Source organism: Vespa velutina, chromosome 1 (genome assembly GCF_912470025.1).
Source record: "Vespa velutina chromosome 1, iVesVel2.1, whole genome shotgun sequence".
NCBI lineage: Eukaryota > Metazoa > Arthropoda > Insecta > Hymenoptera > Vespidae > Vespa > Vespa velutina.
In genome coordinates, this window is record NC_062188.1 from 8,740,112 (window position 1) to 8,765,658 (window position 25,547).

At 37.9% G+C, this 25,547-nt stretch overlaps 1 protein-coding gene and 1 long non-coding RNA gene across 16 annotated transcripts in view; one reads left to right on the forward strand and one right to left on the reverse strand.

Annotated features, from left to right (window-relative positions):
- The window catches only part of LOC124951835, a 1,310-nt gene extending 43 nt beyond the window's left edge, over positions 1-1,267 (reverse strand). The window contains exons 1-2 of the long non-coding RNA XR_007101730.1: positions 671-1,267; positions 1-464 (exon numbers count right to left, since the gene is read on the reverse strand). The exon at positions 1-464 is cut by the window's left edge and continues 43 nt beyond it. This is a non-coding gene — a long non-coding RNA (uncharacterized LOC124951835). The remainder of the gene's footprint in view (positions 465-670) is intronic.
- LOC124951706 (RNA-binding protein Musashi homolog Rbp6) overlaps positions 1-25,547 on the forward strand; it is a 596,819-nt gene that overhangs the window by 439,905 nt on the left and 131,367 nt on the right. The window lies entirely within an intron of this gene.

A 25,547-nucleotide genomic window follows, 5' to 3' on the forward strand; every position in this document is an offset into this window, starting at 1 on the left:
ATTTTTCCTTAAATTCAATTTTCGACGCCTGAAGCTATTGTTAAAGACGAGCCGATGATCGGAAAAGAAGTCCTATCGAAACGTCGTCGAACTTTAACGAAAGCTTCGATGATTACGCATTCTTTTTTCTTTCTTTCTCTTCGTTGAACGTTGGCACATTTTATCCTGACGGTAAAGTTACCGTCGGTAAAGCCATCTGTGATATTCTCGAAAGTAAATAAAAAAAGCAGAAGAAAAAGAGGGGTCTACTAGGGCCCCTAGCGTGAAGTCAACTGGGACAAGAGCGAACAGAAAGGAGTCTCGAGGATTATAAGAGGGAGTCGTCGCCTTCGTTCTATCGCATTAAAGTCATGCGCTAATTGGATCGGTTTTTCTGCTTCTTTCGCTTCGCTTCTCCGCTCGATTCCCGTCGTTCGTTGTCACTTGGCTTACACTCTTCCCGTTTCGTAGCCTTTCGTAAATGGCTGCAATGAGAAAGAGTAAAAGACGAGAGGATAAATAAAAGAAAAGGAATAAGAGAAAAGACAAGATAAGGAAAGACAAGAAAAATCGGCTCATAATTGTTTCGAGCGAAACAAGCACGATAATCGTTAAATTTTTTTTAACTATTTGTAGTTTATTTGTAAGAACACGTACTATTAAATAATGTATTTGCATCTATTTCATTTACCTTTTGTCTTCTTACCCAATATTCGCCTAGGCCATTTTGGTTCATCATCTCCTGGAAGCAGTTGGTTGGCTTGGTAGAGAGGTAGGACTCCTAACCTTCACCGCTTTCGCTCTCTAGGTAGCTAACTCATAACTACGTCACATCCTGCAGGTAATTGAAAACGTTATCTCGCACCCGGCTGCCTCTATCCTTTCCTACCACCGAGTCTGCCCCTGTCCGCCCCCATATCTCGAGAGTACTCTTCTCTCCCTCTTTCTCTCTTTCTCTCTCTCTCTCTCTCTCTCTCTCTCTCTTCCTCTCTCTTTCTCTTTCTCTCTCTTTCTTATGCACAGAACGAGCTGGTAATTAACACCCCCACTCCTAGAATAGCTCGTGGAAAACTCGGAAAACTCATGATAGCATTCCGTACACTCTCTCTTTCTTTTTTATTCTCTATCATTCTAGCTACCTACCTCTTTTTCGTCGTTTCATACACATTTTCGCTCAGAGCAACCTTTACTCTTCGCTTTCGTCCTTTTCGTTCTTTCTCGGTTCCTCATTTTTAATCTTTTTTCATCTCTCATTCCGTCTTTATCTCTTTCTCTTCTAGCTTCTGCCTGCACGCTCCGTGTCGTTTAGCCGCTAGAGAGTTGGTAATCACAAACTGTATTCGAGGTAAAATGGATTCAGAACTTGGTTCGTTCACCGGTACTCTCCCTAGTTTCTTCCAAGAATTACCTATTTCGTATTTGTGAAGAATGAGAATGGTAGTAGAGAGACAGAGACAGAAAGAATGAGAAGAAAGAGAAAATGAGGAAGAGAGGAGAAATACGCCGAATAGTTAACTGGTGGTATATAAACATGAAATGAGGACCGGTCTAAAGTTCGTGATGCTTCAGGAAATGAAGTTCATTGTATGCGTCAAATTATCGATAATACAACCGTAATTTGCTGAATAAACTAACGAGCTATCGAAATTCAAAGGAAATAATGAATCGAAATTGTGAAAATTCCGATCGAAATGAGTATTTTCTTTAGACGGTGTATTTAACATTCTATTGAATGGAAATCTTTAATACAGAACTTTGGTATGTGCACGAAACAGACGAGAAGACATTTTATGTACGAAGATCACTGAGATTTAAACGGATAGTATTTAATTATGGGAGAAAACAGCTTCATAAAATATATTCCAGAGTTATACGAATATATCTTAGATATTATCGAAGGTGGGTGAAGGATATTGGGGCGTAACCTTAGAACGAAACGCATATACGTGTTTTTGACGTAGAAAAATGGTCGATGTCAAAGGATGGCCTAGGTGCCGCACACAATTATCATAAAATATAAATAAAATAAGTTCCACAGAGAGAGGGAGGAAAAGAGAGAGAGAGAGAGAGAGAGAGAGAGAGAGAGAGAGAGAGAGAGAGAGAGAGAGAGAGAAAGAAATGTGAGCGTAATATCGCCCAGTGGCGCGTGGAAGTATTTCGCGTTCTCCGTTAGGTAAGATTGGCCGGAAAGGAGAGAAAGATGACACGTAAGGGATCGATTTTCCTCCCGTCTACTTCTGTCCTAGACAGTGATAAATGGAAGGCATCTTTCAGCAAACTCTTGAAGCAGAGTACCCTTCTCTTTTCTTACGAGCTTTCGGACGGCGTCTGATGTCGTTCCATTAATTAACGAAGAATTAGAATCATTCACCAATTCTTCACTAAGCCAATAAGAGTCGAAGGAACCACATCGTTTTGATGGTAGAATTTCCATGGGAATGTCTCAATACTCAAGATCACTCCTTATGGTTATGAGAAGAATTCCTAAGAATCGGTATATTTCGAAAATATAGAGTTAATTTAGCCACATTATTTAAAGAAATTACGTTAACTCTACAGCTTAGCTGAAGTTATGCTGTCTTGTTTTACAGAACTGGATATAGAGTATCCACGAGAGGATACATATAGAGATACATAGGAATTAAATATTCAGTAATGTATCGCGTACTCGGTTGATTCATATCCTTTATCCTGCTACTGTATCCTATTACACTTCTCACTACTGTCACGAGATCTTTTTTAAATTCTGACCTTACTTCTTTCTTGTTCTTATGAGAATCTATTCATACTTCTAGGACAAGGAAATCTTACCTTCCTCTTCCGATTTTGTTTCCAAGAGATTTGATACCTTTATTTCTACGCTTTTCAATGTGAAAAGTAAAGCAACTCATGTTTTCTTTCTTGAACATCTTACCGAATTCATCATTCGGTTATGAATACCGAAGAGGAATGGGTAGTCAGAGTCAACAAGCCGGAAGCCCATGGCGGTCAATCGTAGACACCATTCATCAAAAGTGTCCATCCTTGGAACGGCAACGAACGAACCCTTGTCCTCTTGGCGCTCAATCCGTCTAACAGTAGTCACTTCTGGTGGCATTCTCGAGCGCGCGCACAGCCACCTCCGGCATCACTTCCGGCGTCACCTCTGCCTAGCACCTCTCCGAAATGCCATTCTCATTGATTAATCGAAGCGAAGCATGTCGGGACTTGGCAACACCCTCCATTTCCTCTCTTACAGGCAACTCCTCTCTACGTTAACCACCATCACTACTAACACCACATCATCGACTCGACGACGTCGCTGACGGCGGACGCCGCTTGCTAGAACTCATCACCGTCGCTCGACTCCACTCCTCTCTCTTTCTCTCTGTCTTGCTGTTTCTCTATCTTTGTCACATTTGAGGACAAATACGAAACTCTTACTCTTTCCATCTCTTTCTCTATATATCTATCTATCTATCTTCTATCTATCTCTATGTGGGGTTCTAAGAGGGAAGCAATCTGTGTGATAATTTGTCTCTGGAAGATATCTGATAGTGGAATATCGATTGTTTTTCGAAAACAACAAGTATAACACTCTAAGAAAGTTTCCTATCTCGACATTAGAGAGTCTCGTAATATATATCGTCATGCGTTCGTTTCTCTAATCAAAACTTTTGATCGACTATTGAACCACTTGTACATTAATATTTGCTTGACCATATGAAATATAGATCACGAATCTGTAAGATAAAACTTTGCTTATCTACATTCATATCATGTATCTATATTCTCCGTTATTTTTGATCAGAACTTGTGATGGTAGATGAAGCATTGGAATTTGAATAATTCTTGCAGTTTTTAATATATTTAATGGTGCTTATTTTCTTTTTTCTGAAAATAAAAGAGAAAAATGAAAGTATACTGTTCTCATTCTTGAAGTGATGCTTTGTAAGAGCCTAATTTGAAAGTAATATAACTTTTAGTAACTCTATAGCAGACAAGACGTATTACATTATTATAAATCACACTTTGTAAGTGCTGCAGGAACATAATTAATGCAAGAAATTTCAAATATGTTGATTGCGATCCTCTCTCTCTCTTTTTAAAAGAGTCGAAGATATAATAATATTAAGTCTCGAGGTTACGAAAATTTTTTATAACTTTTGACTTAAAAATTTTTAAAGCGAAAGAATTCTAATTGGGCAATTTGAAACGCGCAATTTGGAATGCGCAAATTGAAATGCTTTAGCGAATATCAGAAGAATCTCGGTTAATGTTCAAAACTGAAATAAATTTGGTAGAAATACGAAAGCGAGATTTTAATCGATGTGGACTTATTTACCGGGGCATCTGCATCGATCTCAATGGAGAACTGTTTATGAAATTCGATTGTTGAACGTCCTGCTTTGATTGTTTTCTCATCTCCACTGTAGATTATCGATCCTCCTACTTCTCAACTCATATCATCCGTACGATACTCGCTCGGTATCGAGTTTCGGCTTTCATTCTGCATATAGCAGGCTTAGTTGTCACTTTATGGAATTAGATACTTTGGAAGACTGCTAAAATTTTCCGAGTAGTCGGAAAAAACTTCGGAATGAATGACTACTTCTCTGAAATTTATATTTTTTTTGAGAGAGAAACTACTACTTTTCTGATATTTACATTTCTTTTTACTTGTATCAGAATTCTTATTAAATTATCATATGATATTTTTTTTCTTCGATTTTTAAATTATACATAATACGCTGGAAATACTGTCGTATATGAGATAAAACAGAAGAAAAAATTAAAAGAATAACTTCTAATTTTGTGAAAGAGCAAACTCTGATAGGAAAAAAGCGTTCACTTATTTGTGAACAATTTAACCTTTCCACGTGACTATGATTTTACTTCCGGCAGACAGAACAATCGCGTGATTGCGTCCATTACTTATTTCGCGATATGTGAAGCGGAAAGAGGGGTAATTGGCTATACTGGCTTCGATGGACGAAGGACGGAGGTTAAAAATGCCGCAGTACGGTCATCGTCGGCACCGGTAGCTCGAGCTATACCCTCAAGGGAATCATCTTTATCGCCCTTATACACACCCTTAGTCTTAGTCCTTTCTTACTCCAGATCATAATTCTCATCGCTATCGATACAGTGAGAAAGTAGTGGAAACCTACATTCATAGTTAGGTCAGTCAGTATTGTCCATCTGAATTTATTAACAATCCCAGTCAGTGATTCTTTTTGTCTTGAAAAAAACTAGGCGTCGTTGAAGAAGCATTTTCGTAAATCCTCTCTTCTCTCTCTTCTCTTTTTTCATTGAAAAACAAAGATAGAAGAAAGAGAGAGAGAGAGAGAGAGAGAGAGAGAGAGAGAGAGAGAGAGAAAGGGAGAGAAAAAATCAGAGAAATAGGAAGCTGATGTTCTCAATCAAAACATTGATTTTAATAATAATCAAGCTATGCAATATTCAGTTTATACTGGGTGGAACATAAGAACCTGCCGATTTTTAAATAAAATAGATTTTAATTTTTTATTAAGTATTATACATCAATGCAGAAATATTATCATGCTATTTTATTTTTTTAAAAGGATTTCATGTGTCCCGCCATTCTTCAGACATTATTCTAATCTGTTCCGAAAATTTCCTATTACTTTCTCGAACATTCCGTTAGCTGTTGAACAACTGTTTAGTATGGATGAAAATTAAGGTCCTTGTGTAAAATTCTACGAAGACTTAAATTTATAAACTACTGGCTTGCCTTTTGACTGAACAGCATGGATCCTGTTGGATTACTGTTCTCATATTTTCAATTTCTTCTCCAGTTCGTATTGCACGAGCACCACCGGGTGGCTTTTTCATTAATGAAAATGCACTATGTTGAAAATTTTGGAACTATAATTTTGTGAAGTTACGGCAATGAACAGAGCTATAATGCGGACTTTGAAAATGTACTCGGAACAATCATTGCATTCTAATAACTGATTTATTGTTTTTAAAAAACATTTCTACTACAAATGTTGTACAATGCTATTCGGTCCATAATTATTAAAATAGCATCAAATATGTTAAACTTCTTAATGTTAGTTGAAACATTTGATATTAAAAAAAGTAGGTATTTGATAATAAAAAATTATCAGATTCCTATGTCTCAACTTATATACCCTTATCTCCGAGCTTTGTTAGCTACTACGTAGACTCTTCTTTCTTATAAACAACGACGACAACTTTCAAAGTGCGAATAACGAAATGAGAATAGAAGAAACTCATGATGAGTTGTTACGTGCACTCGAGTAGAAAAAAGAAACTCTCGGTGTAGCTATACATAAGTCCTAGCGATGGTACTACAATTATATCTAGGAAGACTTCTAGCTTCTATGTGAATGGTCCTTTAGAAGCTCTGTCCTCTTTCCTTTATCTTCTTCTGCTTCTTCTCTCTCTCTCTCTCTTTCTTTTTCTCTCCCTCTCTCTCTTCCTCTCCCTCTCTGTCTTTCTCTCCCTCTCTCTTTATCTCTTGGTTGACCTAACGGCTGCACAGACCCAACAACAAGGAGGAAGAGACCGTGTCGACCTAGTACACCCTCCAGTGGCTTGTTAGTCGGAGATCCACGCGATCCGCGTAATTCCTGACGTCTTATTTAATTAGGCTCCTTTCAACAGCATTGTTAGGTACCGTCGAGACTCGTTCGGCACACGTACATAGCACCATCATGCATCATGTTTCACTAGTGCGACCTGTACGTGTTCAAGTTGGCCCAAGGCCAATGTGCAACCTGAAATTACGCTTCTTTTCAAGACTTCTTCCAGCCAGCCTACTCTTCTTCTGTCCACCATGTCTCTTCTTTCCTTTTATCCATTCAACGTCGTCTTCTCTCACCGATCGTCGATTTTCTCCATCCATCTCTATCTTCGTCTTCTCGATTCTACCTTCCGCTTTTCATTGTATACGTACTTGAACTCGAGTATAGTAGTCGATCTGCTGCTCTTCTCTTCCGCTTCTTCGAGCAGAAGCGCAGAAACGACCATACAATGTCTTTTTCCTCAACCGAAAAGACGTTTCTGATCGCGTAGAATCATTCTTTCTTGAAGATCCTATTGTCTAAATTTATCACTATACTTCGGGATTTTTGAACAAAAGAAAGAAGTTTCGTAAAATTGGCAAGAACTTTGCTTATTTATTATTTTTTAATGTCATTATTAAACTCTTGTTCTTAACAAAAGATTTCTAAATAAAAGATGATATAGATGATGGAATTGATAAATATAAGATCCTGTCGTGATTATATTGATCATGAATCCCTTGTTTGATTGATTTTCATATTTATTCTTCGTAACTATTAAAAAAAGTTAAAAATTTCCAATTATTATTATTACTATTTGATTTTTTATTATATTAAACAAATGTTGATTATATTTGAAAGAAAGATTCTTTGAGTTTTTTACGAACACAGTGTTTGTTTAACGCAAAGAAAAGTAAGAAGTGGATCGACGTGAGCGTCGTTTCTTTTTTGCCTTGTATGACGCGAGATCACACAAGAGAATAGGATAAAAGGAGCCTTCATCTCGGCGAAGTGCCACTCCTCGACCTTATTTCACGCCTCTTCCGTCCGATTTCTACTTTTTTCGTCTTCAGAATTCATCGTGTAGGCCTCGCGAGGCATGCATGTGCATATCATTCATTAGGATCGTACGTTCGTCTGTGCGTCCGTGCGAGTGCGGGGTGGTACTTGACGCGCCACAGTAACGAAGTAGTGACGAGCATGCCACGGCACTTAATTAATTCTGATTAACCCGTAATCACGTAGTCGTTCCGTGGCACTAGGAACCCCCCGTACAATTTGTGACGCCGGTTATTAATTCTCGGCCTCTGCTCGAGGCCGCCCTTCCGCAAGTGCCTCGTCCGTGATATTTCAGGACACTTTACGGTTCCGTGATACCTATCGAACCCGTAACACGTGTCGCTCTTTCGAAGGTCGACCCTTAACGAACTGCTTAGTACCTCTATACCGATACAACATAGACAAGCATTGTTTACTCTATTACTTTCGGGTTTACACACCAGTCTAATCTTACAGAAGGAATCGAATATACTTCGATCAGGGATGCATCTACTAACTCAGAATACGAAATTAAAAGTCATTCCTTCGGTTAAACGTCCATACATGGCTATTTATTTATCTACTTATCTATCTATATATCTGTTTATCTACTTATCTACCTATATTTGATATATTCGTGTATTAACAAAATCAATTTTCAATAGAGTTATATTATTCTTTGACATACGAGCTATGATTCTCCATTATTGGTCAACTGACCGGATAATTAGAGAATGAAACATTTAATAACAAGCCGTCGGAATCTAATCCATTTATTTATGTTGACCGATGCGCCTAATTATTTACATATTCATTGAAAGGTAGCGATCCGCATTAACCACGCCGTTGTCATAATTCGGTTATGAAATTGTCAGACTGCAAAATATAGACGCAACAACGCACATGCAACGAAGCTATTTGATTCCCGACGATCGCAACGCTTCTCGTTCCATCGATTCGAAATGAATTCGAACGATTTTATGGGATTTGCAGGATTGCGGTCGTGTGGCGTTACATTCGAGAGTTTCTGGGAAAGGTACAACGCAATTTAGTTGGAACGTTAATATTCGTTTCCAGGGATTCGCGTGAGTACGTGTTTCGATAGGCTCGCGGAATTAAAGCCGAATGTCGCATTTGGTAAACTTCGATAAAATATGAAAATTGGACTGTGTTGGCCCCGGGTGAGTACATTTTTTCGCTCCCGTTCTGAATGAGAATGTAGTTTGATCAAACCGAAGGATAGAAAAGACGAGAGAGAGAGAGAGAGAGAAAGAGAGAGAGAGAGAAAGTAAGAGAGAGAGAGAGAGAGAGAGAGAGAGAAAGAGGAAGAGACGAATAGTAAAGAAGCGAGAAAATGATAGGTTGAGAGGAAAATGGATGAGAAAGAGAGAATGCATTGAAAATATTTCGCTTCAGGTTGCTGGCCGGAGGACACCAACGGAGAATCCCACTGGACAACTGACACTCATTCGATCTGTCCCTGTGCGGTTGTTACCCAAATTAGTTCGGCTTGTACTGCTGACATAAATTGACGGTAACGCGCACAAGTGCATACACACGGTTATACGGATCATGTGGATAAATGTATGTTATCTATGTAGTATATCGTAGATATATAGACTTTCACGTTTACTATATACTGCTCACACACATCTCGTTGATAATTGGGTACTCGTGTGAAAAATAATATACCTGCGTAAAACATTAAATAGCAACATATTACCTCTACTATCAATTACAGGAAATATCATCGATCTCTTGGAAAAAGTAACGAATTTTTGAAGCGATTGACTTTTTTTTACATCATACAATACGTCGTAAATAAATCTTGGAGAATAAAAATTACCTACAATGACGTATCTAGATCGATCGTGGGATGGGTCTTCGGTTTCACGTTATTCTCTCTAGATAATTAAGAGACTCTGACAAGTATACAAAAGACAAAGAGAGAGTGGGCCGAGTCCGATGTAATTCTATCGATTCTCGCGATATATAATATTCAATATATCGAATTAAAACTCCAATACTTATGGCGGTCGGCCGAGCTTCGATCTTCGATTCGACGAGCAACCGCAGAGCGTGCGATAACGTATCGCCGCGATTTGATGGTCGAAATATCCAGCTATACGGTTATTCGCGTCATCGTGGTCGAGAGATAGGGCACGCAGAACGCACGATTACCACGATGATAATATCTCGCGCCGCTTTCATATTTCCCGCATCCTGAATCCACTTGGAGCATCGTTCGAGCATAAAGCGACTCTCATTAATCTCGAATTAGAGAACGTGGACAACGATTGATGCCTTTTCCTAGCTTTTGAACTGGATATGAGAAAGGAAGAAGCGAAAGAGAGAGAGAGAGAGAGAGAGAGGGAGAGAGAGAGAGAGAAAGAAATAAGATAGAAGAAACGCTATCTTTCTTCTTTTCCAGGGAAAAAAAAAGGGAGAGAGACTACAAGGAAGAAGTGACCGGGAACAGAACGAAGAGAAAGACAAAACTGTAACGATTTCGTAAAAGGTAGTAGGAGTAGTACAATGGGACTAGTGATCGTGATTGCCATTGTGTCCTCGTATCCTTCATTCTCTTTGTTATTGTCCGTTTAGAAAAATGGTCCACGCATTTTCAAAGAGATTCGACCAACTACTATCACCACCACTACTCCTCCTCCTCTTCCTTTCCGACTTCCTTTCGACGAACGATTGATTTTCACAACTACCTCCTTGGTGAAAACTTCCTTCACTCCCTTCTCATTTTTTTCCTTTATCGTCCATCTCTTTTCCTGAACACCTCTTTTTGCGTTAAATTTGTTTTTCTTTTTGTTTTTCTTTTTGTTTTTCTTTTTGTTTTTCTTGTCATTTTCTTAATCTTCCTTTCTTTTTCATTCTCTACCTTTTTGATAGACAAATTTTAAAGCCGATTAAATCATGAGTTGTGCAAACCATGAGGTAAAACTCGAGCAATTCCTTCGACTTGTTTATATTGACACGTACCACCAACACAAATCGATTTTTCATAAACGTAACTTTATATCCCTCTCTCTCTCTTTCTCTCTCTCTCTTTCCACCCATGATTCCGAACGATTTTTATATTCCGTGATAATATCTATCCTTTTTTTACAACCGCCTTGCAATCCATTTTTATTACCCCCGAGATCGTTCCTTTTTAAAAAGTCCTTTGTACATACAATAAAATGCCAATCCTGCTTTATATAATACTAACATGGGGGAGGAAAAAAATTTTCCTCGCACGGTTTGTCGTTTTTTCATTTTCCTGGGAAAAAGAGAATATTAATTACGAAATACCGATACAAGGCGTACTTTGATCAAAAAACATTTTTTAGTACGGTTTTCGCAGCGAAGAAATATGCAGGTTTTTATGAGATGAGTTGGCCATTGTCGAATTGCATCACGACCGGATTATGGTTTAACGAGAAACCGAAAAGAGTAAAGTGTGTTGAGAGAAAAAGGGAGATAGTTAATATGCGCGTGCGCGCACGGAGAGAGAACGAAAAAAAATGAGAACGAAGGACAGTAAATGAGGGTAAGAAAAAATCAATCCTTCACTGCTAAAAATCAACGAATGAGAATTGGTGGCTCGAATGAGATCACATTTACTTAATTTCTAATATATATATCTCGTACTTTCTTGTGCATTATTGATTTGCGCATATTAATTAAATCTTCAGCAATCGATCGGCCTAGTATTCGATATGATCGAGAATCAATGGGAAGTTACTGAATACGACATAAAGAATAACGAACGAAGTCGCTTCGTGAAAAGATATGAAGAAGAGCGTTCAACGTGGCTAGCTCGATCGATATAATCGCATGAAGCCTGGCTCACATTGCAATTGTCGTTGGTTGTCTAGATCAATGTGGGGTACGCGATAAAACTTTTGGAAGTATACTGTAAGAGCTCAAATAGAACTAAAAATAAAAAACGGGAAAAAAGTTTAAAAGGTTATTTTATAAGATCCCTTTAATACTCTTCTAAAACTTGTGAAGTATGTAAACCTTTTAGAACACCATGTATGTAATTTATGAATACGAAATTTATTGTCTTTGAAATTTATTAATATATATATATATATATTTTTTTTTATTTTATTCCTATTGTTATACTATAACTATAGTTTAATAATCATAATTTTATCTATCTGTGCAAAAAGTACCCCAGTTACATTTTCAGGAGATATACTAATCTTGAAAGATTAAAAAACACTCTCTAAATGATTAAGTAAGGACAAATGGAGAAAAACAAAAAGGAATAAAAATGTGAGAATTAAAGATAACCTTGCATAAGTTTCTATTAGATATTCTTCGCTAGAACCGCACTTCAATATTTTTTGTTGTTTTTCCTTTTTTATTCTTCCTTTCTTGTTGGTACGATAAGTCGATGGAGCGAATTTATCGGGCAAATTTACGCAATACTTTCCGAAGAGATACCGCACCATTTTATTGGGCGCTTTCCAGAACGTCGCACGTTACAGTCGTTTTACGCGTTCCCGATAGTGGAAACTGCCTTCCCGCGATGCACTCGAAAATGTTCATGGGACGGAAGTGTTTAAACTTGCGCGTTAGCTCTTTGGAAAAAGATGTATGATTCGTGTAGTTTGGATGAACGATCCCTCGTTTACGATTGTACAGAGTGAGGGAATTGGTAAATTCGTGGAAAATCATTTTTTATTTACGACTAGAATAGATAAAAGGTAAACACACAATGTAAAAGTTTTGAGTATAATAATATTTTATTTACGATAAAAAAGTATAAGATAAAAATAAAAACTTCCATAATTTCATATTATTATTTTATGCCATAACAAGAACTTGATATTACAAAATTATCTCTATCTGTCTCTCATGAATTTGCTTACGACGAGATTTTACGCGTACATCACAGGCAGAATCCAAGATTGTACGTCTCATGCGCTCCGACACCGACATCTAATCGCAATGTCGCTTTTCAGAGAAATTTCTAGAGCCATCGATTTAACATCGCACTTATATACCACCTCCTTCCTTCTATCTTCCTCTGTTCTTCTACGGAACAGTGGTTTACCTTCGAGCAAAGTTCAGCAAACTGAGCGGAGTCGTGCGTTCTCCCGAAACTTCCGTAACGCGGAAGCAACTATACTCAGAGAGCTGGAGGATTAATAGTTGACTCGGCAGAGCTAGCCGTTCTCTAGCCGCTCTTCGACGAGTTGACTATTCGAGACGTTGGAGGGTGGGTGTCTCGGTTCTAGGGTGACACGGTGCTTGCATCGTGTTGAGACCTCAAAACCAAAGAGAGATAGAGATAGATAGATAAATAGATAGAGAGAGAGAGAGAGAGAGAGAGAGAGAGAAAGAGACTATCGTACTGCTGCCGTTGGTACGAGACGCCATGATCAAAGGAAGAGTGAGGGAAATGGAGCGAGTGTAAGAGAGAGAGAGAGAGAGAGAGAGAGAGAGAGAGAGAGAGAGAGAGAGAGAAAGAGAGAAAGAGAGAGAGAGAGAGAGAGAAAGAGAAAGAGAGAGAGAGAGAGAGAGAGAGAGAGGGAAGAGCTAACTGGAACCATGCTGCCATAACACTGCCGCTAATTAAACGATTAATCATGCAGCGAATGACATGTACCTAACCGGTTCGCAGGAAATCGCTCCCACCAGACTCTCCGCTCGACATAACTGCCACGAAACTCTACCCATTCCTCCCTTCCCTCTAACTCCCTCACTCTTCCATGTGCAACATATGCATACGTTTCGATACGTCGTAATATAGGTACAGGCAAACGAACAGGAACGTTCGAACGATGTGTCATCCAATTTTTGGTTGCTTTCCAACAGGAGTAATGATCAATGAGACATATATATATGTATTTCATATCGTTCAATGAAAACGTTTACATGGTAGTCGTTATATTACCGAATACATATGATATTTGAGAAAAGAGAATTTACCATTTAGTTACGTTCGAACGGTAAGTTGATGTAGAGAATAATTATAATGAATGGCAAGTTAAGCGAAATCCTTCTACAAGATGTATTCCAATCAAAGATTGAAAGTGTGAGTCTGTACAGGATCTTGAAAACAAGGAAAGGAAAATGAAATACGAGCGTTTGAAGCCTCGGGAAAGAAGAGAGAAAGAAAGAGTCGCATGTATATACATGAGTATGGGTATATACTGTAACTCTGTATCACATATAGAGCTGCTTCTGATGATGGTGGTCGTAGAGAGAGCAAGAAGAACAGGGCAACCACGTTGGCTTGGTGTTTCGTAATCGAATCGCGTCGCACGTGGGTGGACGGAGGGTAGCGAAGGGTGGTAGTAGAGAAGAGTAGTAGGTAGGTGGACGAGGAGGATGAGGAGGATATGGGGAAAATGGCAATCCTCGTCCTGCTGTCCATCCATCGAGGAATAGCCCAGCACAAGCAGAGGCAGAGGTAGCAGCGAGTCCGCTTTCACGGTCCATGCCGCGCTTCGTTTCGATTGTTCGACGTATCGATACTCGACATCAGCCATACCCGTCTATTATTCGTTGCGGCCAATGCTCACTGGTAGTAGCGTATATATCTATATATACGTATGTATATAAGTACATATATACACACCCGGGCTATGATTTGTTACTCTGTTTCGACGTATGTTGCGGCGATCAACACACATGTACTCCTCCCCCCCTCCTTTTCACCCTACGTCAGTATAATTCCCACCCAAGCGCTCTACACGATTTCCTGGATTAGCTTTCGCCAAATATAAAGCAAAAAGGAGCGATCAATCGTTGTCTCTTTCTCATTTTTTCTCATCTTTCAGGCATGTTACTTTTTTGTTTGCTTTGTGACACGTTTGTATTGTTCACGGCAAAGTTCGAGCTTTTCAATAATCTCTTCGTTAATTGAATACTCGTAAAACTATTCTTCAAAGCTTAACCTTGAGTTATTCGTTTAAAAATTATAAAAATATAATATCTATTTAAGTACAAACTTTAGGAACATTTATAAATTGATAAACAGGTGGGAAAAGAGAGGAAAGATGTGTAAGTAAGAAAAATTAATAAGAGTATAAATTATCTTAAAATTCTATATTGTCTTATACTCGTATGTCTTACGGCTTATGCTCTTGAATATTTTACTTGTTCAATGGCTAGTACGAAAGTATAGGTATACGATAGAAAAATATGACTGTCTTATCATCTCGTATTTGTTTCATTTCCCACTGATGTGTACTTTGACCCAAGGGCTTTTACTTTTCGTATGCCATCTAACAAAAGGAAAATGCAATACATATGATATTATATATGTCATGTATGTATGTCACATAAAATCTGAAGGCTATAAAGATGGTTCCCCTTTTTTTTCTCAATGAAGTATAATCCTTCGGTTTTCCCATTATCCTGTTGTTTTTCCAACGGTGCTTGTAATTTATTATATAACTTTGCTACCCTCTTTTCCTTCTATTCTTATTCTCTCTTTCTCTCTCTCTCTCTTTCTCTCTTTCTCTCTCTCTCTCTCTCTATCTATCTCTGTCTCTCGTTCTCACTCTCACTTGCTCTTTTCTTTTCGTCGTTATCTTTCCACTTTAGCAACGATCCTTTTCTAACGCTAAAGGATGAGAAATCTAAGAAGTGTGCTACAGGTGTCGACGAGATACAGGTGTTGCTAGGATAGTTAACCGTAGGAAGGGTAAAAGCACATTTCTCTTTAACTGTTCCCTCTTCCTTTCCCCAATTCCGACCCCATACTGCTGTATCACTTCCTCTCTCTTTCTCTCTCTTTCTCTCTCTTTCTTTCTCTCTCTCTCTCTCCCTTTCTCTCTCTCTCTTTCTTTCTCTCTCTTTCCCTCTCTCTCTCTCTCTCTCTCTCTCTCTCTCTCTCTCTCTCTCTCTCTCCACCTTACTCGTGTTTCTCGACCTTCTACGCCATCGTCGTAACTTTGACCACTCAAGTTTCGTGATTGAAACTTTCAGAGATCGCATGGCTCTGAAAAGACTTAGAACAAGTAGGTTTCTCTTAGTAAACCGAATCAACGTGCATCGAGTTTACTTTTATTATCCATCGTACTGATATCGCTTGCGAAATCGAATTGAATATCAGTTATATTGATTCTCTATCGGTCTTATCTTTGAAAGTAATATTATTTCGCCTAGAAATTGAAATACTGCCGATAAATATTTTTTAGTAGAAGTAGTCAGGGCTATTTGATTTGGGTTATAATCAGTGCATTTTCCTTTCATATATATATATATAATGGTTGAATTCGAATTAAATTGGAAAACTTCTGCTTTAAATCGATGTATTTGTTTCGATTGATTTTGTACGCATGTTTATGACATAGTTTCTTTATAATACAATACATACATACAATGCATACGTGAGCGTTGGAAAGATACATAGCTGACTGTTAAACGTTTATTTCACGATTAGATCGTTCGTTCGATTACGAATACTCATATAGAGAAGAGATGGAAAATGAAAATAATGAATTATTCCGGGAATCACGTGGTTCGTAGGCAACTACGATCAAATTCAAATCCCCAATGAAATCGTATCGGTGGAACGAGAGAATTTTGCGGACGGATAAATTGAACGACGAAATTGGTAACTGGCTAGTGATACGACATAGTTGCGTATAAAATGGGGGTATGACCAGTCGACATTTTGGAGAGTTGAGACGAGCTTTAATCTAAAAGACAGGAAAGTGTTGCTAGGAGCCGAACTTTTAATTGACACGTGGTGTATCGCCTGATGTATTCCAAGTTGTTTTTTTTCATAAACTTTTCGCGAAAAAGCAATAAAATAATTATTTCGATTACTACGCACTCGTGAAATAATTAAGATAACATGATTCATTAATAAACGATTGAATCGTCTTAAAGGATTCAACGAATTCATTTTCGTAAGATTGTAGCAAAGAAGAGTTTCCAGTTTTCATTTGATCCCATTGTTCTTATACATTAACTTCTTTCGTAGGTATTCCTTTAGAGATAAGCACAATTTCGTCGAAGTATCGGGGAAGAAACTTAAAAGAAAAATAGTTTGCGAATTGAACGAGTAGTACGAACGAAGCGTTTTCAAACATTGCCTTCATAATACAGAGTAGCTTCTCTGCAAATCGGATCTTGCTGGGTGCACTTAGAAAATTAGCGAGACATTTTTCTCTGTATTCGTGTTTGCTGAGGTCGGTTCGCTCACCGGTAAGAAGTAAGAACTAAGTAAAGAAAAGGGTGGAGGAAAAGAAAGGTGGTAGAGTGAAGGGTAATAGTAGTGAATAAGGCGTATTCGTAGAAGAAAAAGAAAAAGTAGTATAACAAGTAATAATGGTGTGGTAGTGATGAAAGAGCCAGACGATGAGGAGAGGAAGAGGAAAAAGAAGAAGAAGAACGAAAAAAGAGAGAGATCTACGAACGGATGGGCTAAAGAACTTTTCTATCACTATCTCTCAAGACAACACAATTAAAAAGATTGTGAAAGTTTACGTTCGCTAGGAGCATACGAGACGCGCTTTGCTATTTACACCAAATTAAAATCAGAAGGATCTAGCAATGATATACCATAGAAAAGGAGAGAGAGAGAGAGAGAGGGAGAGAGAAGGAAAGAAGGAAAGAAAGAGAGAGAAAAACAAAGAACTGGATGAGTCCTCCACGATCAAGATCGATTTGTACTTATCACGTGTACGGCGATTGTTTGTCTTTCGATCGACGAAGAGGACGCGTCTTCTCTCGCGACGCGCCTGAGGAACTTTCTTGCGTTGCCGTCTTTTTCTCATGCTTCTGAATCTTTATAATACTTCTCTCTGGAACACAGCTTCGTTCGTTCGTTCGTTTTCACGAGCGCTGTAGAAAACTTTTGACCGTCCGTTCACTTTTCTCAGTCGTCAGCGAATTCTTTTACTCGGTCGCTCGCTTAAGAATACCCGTTCTTTCCTCGTTACTTCTACCATATACGTCTCGATAAAAGTCTACCCGATCGTACTTTCGACTTCCAAATGGTTATTGCTTTTAACTCCCGATGAGTTTTAAGCTCCGTTTTTCTCTTTTTCGACTAGCGTTTAAATCACGTCTTAATGTTATAACTTCGACATCCTATCTTTAACGGATTCTCTTTCTTTCTTTCAAGAAGCTGACATCTTGAAAAGGGAGAGACATTTCCTCGAAATGAAAAAATGTAAAATCGTTGCGGTAAAAGCATTTTTATTCGCTGGTGTTAATCTAAAAATGTCTCTTTGTCGAAGGATTACACTTCTCCAGAACGCACCGTAAAAAATCCTGAAATCATTGCCGCTGGCGTACGCACTCGCGCGCTACTTTATTTCCGCCGGTAAAGCGACGAGCGTTCTAGTTAAGAGTGAATCTACGGATATACCTATATATTTACCTATATATGTGTTAGATAGATAGATAGATAGATAGATATGTAGATATGTATATATGTATATATGTATATGTATATATCCGATGCGGTGAGACGAAGACTGGCAAGAAAGTCTTTCGTTGAAAAATTCGTCTGATATAAATCGTGTTCCCTTGAGGTGGAAAGTGGAAATTTTGAAAAATGTACAATAATGTATATATATATATATATATATATATATATATATGCAATATGTAAAAATATGTAGCTATTTATACCACACATATAATAGTTGTTTCGTATTCAAAATCCTCCTTTTAATAGAAAAGATTCTTTCGTTTGGTGACAAGCATTATGTATCTATATTCTCGAAAGCTCATTCTGACATCACGTTTAGGATAACCTTTCCAACGTAGGAATTTAATTTTTGTCACGTAATTTTCGAGCAACGAAAATTTATCTTCATCCGCATTTTCACGTACTCATCGTCTTCGTTGGAAATTACTTAAGCAACATATAGCTCGTCATTCATCGAATAGTAAAACGACGTTCAGTGTTTGATAATGCGCAGAGCATCTCTTTACGTCGAGTCACGGTGCTAAAATATCGGCCATATTATTGAAAATATTTTTCTTTGCGAAGAAGGACAAACCATTTTCTTTTGTACGAGGAGTTTCAAGTTAAAAGACGATAACTCAAATTAAAATACGATGAAAATCCTTAAAGACGTCGAGAGAAGGAAGAAGAAGAAAGAGAGAAATAGAAAAAGGAAAGAAAAGCAGAAAGAATAATTCGAATTTATGAGGTATATAGTCACCACAGAACTATCTCTTTCACATTTCTCGATCTTTTTCCACATCCGCCATTTATATGCAAGCATCCTGGAAATAATCCGAGAGACTTTTTAACTAGAACGTTATCGATCGTTCGTTAACCGAAACTCCCCGATGAACAAAATCATTTATTCCGAACGGGTTTCTTTAATGACACTTTAATGCATTTTATAAAAGCAAATGTAATGATTACATTTTGGAGAAAGATGTTCTTCGAAGAAAAAACGATATTCAACATATTCGCATAGATGAAAATTCAAATTTTTACCAGTTTCCCATCGTGAATCTGTTTTAATATTTTCGACAAAATACATATAAAGTAAATTTGACTCTTGTTCGATTGAGCAAAACAATGATTTAATTCAAATTTAAAGTAGCATTCGAGAGGATATTTTTCGTGCACGTATTCATATCCACACATCAATGCATATGCAGTCAAACGTTATATAATACCTCATGTATTATCATCATTGTCATTATTAGGGGCCGTTTTGGTTTCCTCTCGATTGACTTGAATTAGAAGTTCGATGCAAAGTCACGACGTGCATCTAAGACCAAATAATATACTCGTGCAATAAACGTGACACGCCTGCGTACACACATGCGCGACCGTCTATTGATTCTGTCTCGTGACTTTTGTCTTTATACCAAAACTGGTCTATTAGATGATCAAAAATGGAAATATTGATAGAAAGGAATTAATATCTTGTTGCATTCATATACAGTTTCTCTGTAATAAAAGCAATCCAATAATGACTCTATTTTCTATTTTAATGAGAAAAGTAGTCATTCATTTTAAATTTCATTGTACTTTTCTAAAAGGGAAATTATTTAGAAATTGGTATGCTCGAAAAGAGATTGGAATAATTCTTCTTAAGCCTCGTTCGAATTCGATGCATACGGTCCTGTCGCACGCTGAATACTTCATGCCCGTTACCGATCCGGATGATCGAGAGACGTATGCGACCGCGGATCCTTTCGAGAAGAGACATGATTATCCTTTTACGGAACGCGGGAACAAAGTTGACGTATGCTGAATAAACCATTCCGAACGGGCACAGAACGGAAATGAAAAGGCGGAAGGAGTGGTCTGCGTGTGCAAAATTCTCTGCACTTTATCAGTTCGATCTTTTCCTTTTCTTTCTCTTTTTCATTTTTCCAACTACATGACGAATACGTCTTCAAGAGTTACGATTGAAGACATTTATAACGAAGTCAAAGTCGATTGATCAATGTTAGATCGGAATTGTCAATCTTCGATTAAACTTTCAAGAATATTATTTTTCGATCGAATTAGGAAAAGAGAGAGAGAAAGTGATATTGCTGTAAGATGTTACTGATCGAGTGAGAAGAGTTAAAAGAAGAAATGAAATTGGCACAACATCAGACTGAGTAGAAACTACTCGTCATTGACTCTAGAAAGAGCGATGGGACATTGCGAGGCTATCACCGAGCAAAACCAAAAGTAATGGTATTAAGAAGCCCCTGAAGCTAGAGAGTGCAACCTCCTAACTGCCGACCCTCTTATCTAACCCTTTCACGGCAGCGACCAGTCAAACCACTCTAGCTGTGACAACGACAACAATGACGACGACTACGGCAACGACGACATCAACGACGATACTGTCGGTAGTAGCAGTCATCCATTGTTGGCTTTGCCCTAACCAGATCTGACGATTCCCTGTCTTCTAGCCCCTACTCTATTCACTAAGACGATTTTCTAAGGGTTGAAAGAAAAATTCTTTTTGATCGATTTGTAAACGTCAATATTATAATATTTATCTCGAATTTTATTTTTTTCATATATTCGTATTTTTACATCGAAAAGGAATGACTAAAATATTAACAGTTGCTGTCTTCTTTTATAATTCTAACGTAAGTTATATGGAAGTATTTGAGGAAAGTGTAAAGGAAATACAGCGTATCGGTGACCGGAGCGCAGAGAGAAACTCGTACGATGAAATCCAACCCTGCGGAAGCTTCGATCATCGACCTGCAAAGCGCGGTACACCAGTTCGGTTTACGAGCACTTTGTGTAAATTGGTAGTAAAGTTAGCGTCTTAATATACATTGGTTAAACTGTTTATCGAAGTTTACGAACAAACGACGTGCTTGGTACCCAGCCGGTTGGCCGGTCCACTTTGTGCGAAACCATTCCGAAGTCCATAACTAATCTCACAGAGCGCGAAGCCGTTCGCATAACAAATTGCTCGAGACAAAGTTCGAAGCATTCGTGGACTCGTTTACTTCGCGTTTCGCACGCAGATCGTCATCGATTTATCTTTAATCTTCTTCGAAACATATTATTTTCTATGTTTCGTTCTAAGTAATATCTATGCATCAATTCGCGCGTTCAATTATATTGAATAATTTATATCTACTTTAAATCAAAAAAGTCTGAGACTATTGTTTTTACTTTTTATCAATATGCTCCCGATATACTCACGATAACGTTCACTTCGATTCTAGTTTCAGACTTGGCACGTTTAAAATTCTATCTTTGTGTGATCTACTTTTTTAATTTTTTTTTTTTTGTTCCTTTCTCGTCTTTGTTTATATAGAGATAATATCGGAGAGAAGTATTCATAAAAAAAAATCAGTAAACGAGCTGCGATTAATCGGAATCTGATTGATTTTACGTGGACCTGCGAAAGAAACAGCAGTAAAGGAATGTCGGTAAAGGGCGACGCTAAAGCGATAGCGGTCTCTACCTCCTCTTCCATTACCTTTTACATCGAAAATTAAGCCGAGTGGCAATCGGAAAACGATATCCGATATATCTGTAAATTTTCAACTACAGTAGAAAGCGTGCGGTGTGCGTACAGTCGTTTTGGTATCGCAGGGACATGCGAATTCGTTTTTCGGTCCTTCGAATTTTTTCGACAAGCAAAATCGGAAAGAGAGTCCCGAAACGAAGCAGCACACAGTTTGTATACGTGTATATCGCGAATAATGTATCATGCTGGAATAGACGTATCGTAAATCTTCATGCATCGTGTAACTTAGCAAACACATCGAAAAAAGAAATTCTCCCGCTTTTATCATCGAACTCGATTCGTTTCTCTTATCTTTAATAAAGAAGAAATCGATCGATCTCGTCACATAAAAGAAGTATTTTTCATGTGAAAATTGAATTTTTTAATCCACACGACGCTTGCGTAAAATGACACTAAAACGAAAATACATATTATCTTACTGTTATTTATTGTTTTATAATAAATTGATTCAAATCCAATCGATTTTTTATCGATATCAAAAGTTTTATTTTGATCTAACTTCTCATCGGAAACAGAAAGCTATGATATAATCATTGTTTATAAAGTAACATTGGTAACTTGAAACGTGGAATATTTGGAAGAAATTCATCGTACCTGGTACACGATGGTCGCAAACGTCGAGCATCGATATCTAAATTTCAACCTAGGCGAAACGATGCCGTCTCGTCGTCCTCGAATAAGAACGAGTATGGAAGGAAAAAGGGGTTAGCAGAGATGATGGTTTTCGTTCCATAAATGAACCTCCGATCGTTGCTGGTAAATAAACGATTTTGCATGCTCTACAACAACGATCCTCTTTTCTCTTATATATATATATATATATATATATATATATATATATATTCCTCTCTTTTTCTCTTCCACGTGCAGTACCGTGTCTGTATCCAGTTTAGCTTTTATTTATGCACACGACAGACCACCAGAGGTGGATGGTTGTGGCAGCAGACGGCGTACAACGACGCCTGATCCGCACGAAAATGTTCGCCTCCTGAAATTACGTGAAACGATCGCTCAGCGTATCTCCTGTGAGTGTTTCTCTCTTTCTCTCTGTGTATTGTAGGGTGTGAGAAAAAAATAATAGTTACAATGCATAGAAATAGTGAGAGGGAGGTAGAGGTAGAGGTAGAGAGATTTGAAGGGACAACTATTCACACGAAAGCCGTCGTTGTTTCTCCCCTGTTTCTGTGAATAGAAATGTGCGTTTCGAGCGTAAACGATTTGTTTACGCGGACGCGGCCTGCCAGCCATCGGCGAGCATTGTTTCACACAATCATAGTAAATATTTCGTCTGGCGATCCTCGTCATCGTACACAAATCGTAAGTGTAGTTCACCATCGATCGCGTCGACCAGTAAACACTTCCGATTTGGCTTTTCAATCGTACTAATCCGATATTTTTTTAGTTTTCATTCAGAACACGTGCATTCAACAGAAACTTGAGATATCTTTAAAAATATCTCTGCAGAAATATATCCAAATATTTTATACTTTTTCTTTTCTCTAGAACGATATTAGAAGATTGGAGTTTTTCTTTTTTTACCGAGAAATCCGTTTTACCCTCAGCGAAAGAAAAGCAGCTTTTCCAGAGAGAGGACAAGGAACTCGTGTACCCTTAATAACGGCCTCGCGAGCAAACATCTCGGTGATATCGAAATTCCGTATATTTCAAACTGTTAACAGCGCGAAAAGTCGAGAGAGAGAAAGAGAGAAAGAAAGAGAAAGAAAAAATGTAAGTAAGCGTCGACGTTCCTGAGGAGAGTCTTTGCGTTGATGGTCGAGAATGAGAGGGTGCGAAATAAGAATAAACGTATTATGCTGAACTCGTAGGATCTCCAGGATGATGTTGCTCTTAAATTTCTCGGAATTTTCTGAGATCCCTTTCGTGAGCCGTCTCATCAAGATTCTTCTTTCTACTTGAATCTACCGTCCCGATGTTAGCAAAGCTACCATTCTTTCTGTCTTCCTCTCTCTCTCTCTCTCTCTTTTTATCTATTTTTCTCTAACTCGTATGAAGATCATAATATCAACAATTTGTTTTACGGTTAAAGAGAATAAGAAATAATCGCTGGACTTTAGTCGAGGAAACTTTCTTACCATAGCACGTTTGAATGCTCATATAAACTTTTAAAATTATGCTTGAATAATTAGCTAGAATAAATTATCCTTCGATGAGAAGACTACTGTTGGAAAAACAAGATGTTACTTTAAGGTAAAGAACTGTCAATCGTGCTTACGTAGGAAATTGGTGAATGCTCGTATCTTTTCTTTTTTTTCCAATAGAAAATAATCTCATCGTTGTTAAAGAATAGATTTTAGTGAGCAAGTTAAATCAAATCCTTTGCACCCCTTTTGTCAGCTTCGAAGCAAACTTCCAACGAACAAACGATCAACGGACGTTCGCAATAGCATCGATCGAATATTGAATGACACCGACATGTATTGATGGCTGTTGTAGTTAGTTGACCGTGTAGGCTTGTTTGCTCGAAACATCGAATTTCTCCATAAACTTTACTGCGAACCCTTCCACTTGTAACGATCGAACGTGATGGCTTACGTGTCGCTGAATAAACGGATCAATCCTCAGTCTCGCGACTCGAGCATCGTCTTTGTTCTTACAGATTCTCTTAAATACGTTTAATTATTCATACAATTATTTCGAGAAAGAAAAATCGTGGAATTCTGTTTGGACAAATATTGTTTTTGCAAAAATATGAGACATAAAGATAGGTGAACTAAAAATTCTTCTCTTAATCCATCGTACTTTCTCGCCATCATTATTTTCGAAGATAAAAAAGGCAAACGCTGGTTTTCTTTTTATCTCTCTCTCTCTCTCTTTCTCTCTCTTTCTTTTTCTCTCTTCCTCTCTCTTTCTCTTACTCTTTCTTTCTCTCATTTGATGTCCGTGCACATTTCCATTATGCCAGCCTAAAGCATTTCCCACGATGCTGCCGCTCTTCTGCCGTGCACGAATTGAGAAAAAAAGAAACATGTTTCGATAGAAAAAGTCTCAGAGGGTGTAACATTTACTCGGGCGTATCTTTGAAAAACGAGAGCGTCGGTTTGTGAAGAGAAGGAAGGATAAAAGGGTAGCGTAGCGCGAGCAATGAGGACGCGAAGCGTTCGCGCGCTTGGCAACATATCGTCGAGTGAAAAAGGCCGGGTCCTCGAAAATGAATTTAAGTAAAAACCGAGTTTTTCTGTGCGGGAGCATTAGGGTGTTCTGAAAAAAAATTTTCATGCGGAAAGTCATACGAGATAGATACAGTAGCGTACGATCTATATAGATATGTACATATATACACATCATCAGAAATGCGGACACGCGTCTCCTTTTTGCCATTTTTGTATTTTTATACAAGACAAATGGTGGCTCACAGTATGTCAACCTATTGTAAGAAATCTCTATCTTTTCTCTTTTTACTATGTGTATTTTAATCTCTCTTGCTATCTCTTCTTCTCACCGATTCGAAGAACCCTATACAACGAGTCGAGTTTCGAAAATGTTTTAATCAACCTCTACATGGATTTCTCTATATGTTATATAATTAAATTTTGTGCAACGTGTTTGCCTTCAGATATCAATACTTTTATGCTTTAAGGCTGAAAGTTAGTCGATTTTTCGAAGATTTACATCAAAGTTCTTTTCTATTTATATCTACTGAAACATTATGTTTGATATTCAATATAATTATGGAATTAATCTAATATCCATAACACACTCGACAAGGCAAATTCATGCTTTCTATTAAAGTACAACTAGCTATATTGATATTACAAGCACGAATTTGTCGAGATACGAACTACACCAAAATATTTTGTTTATTTCTTTGCGAATTCCGATAACGGTTATAAGTATTCCATGATATGACGTTGCTACGTGATGCGATATATTCAACTTTTTATACTTGATCGAAGACCTAGTAGGGTGGTGTAAGTAATTATTTTGTGTGGATATCACATACGCGAGAGTACATTTTCATTTTTGAAGTGGAAGAAATCTGTCGAGGTTTTTCCTACCATCGGTATCATTCTTTTTATAAAAATAGTAGTTAAATAAACTC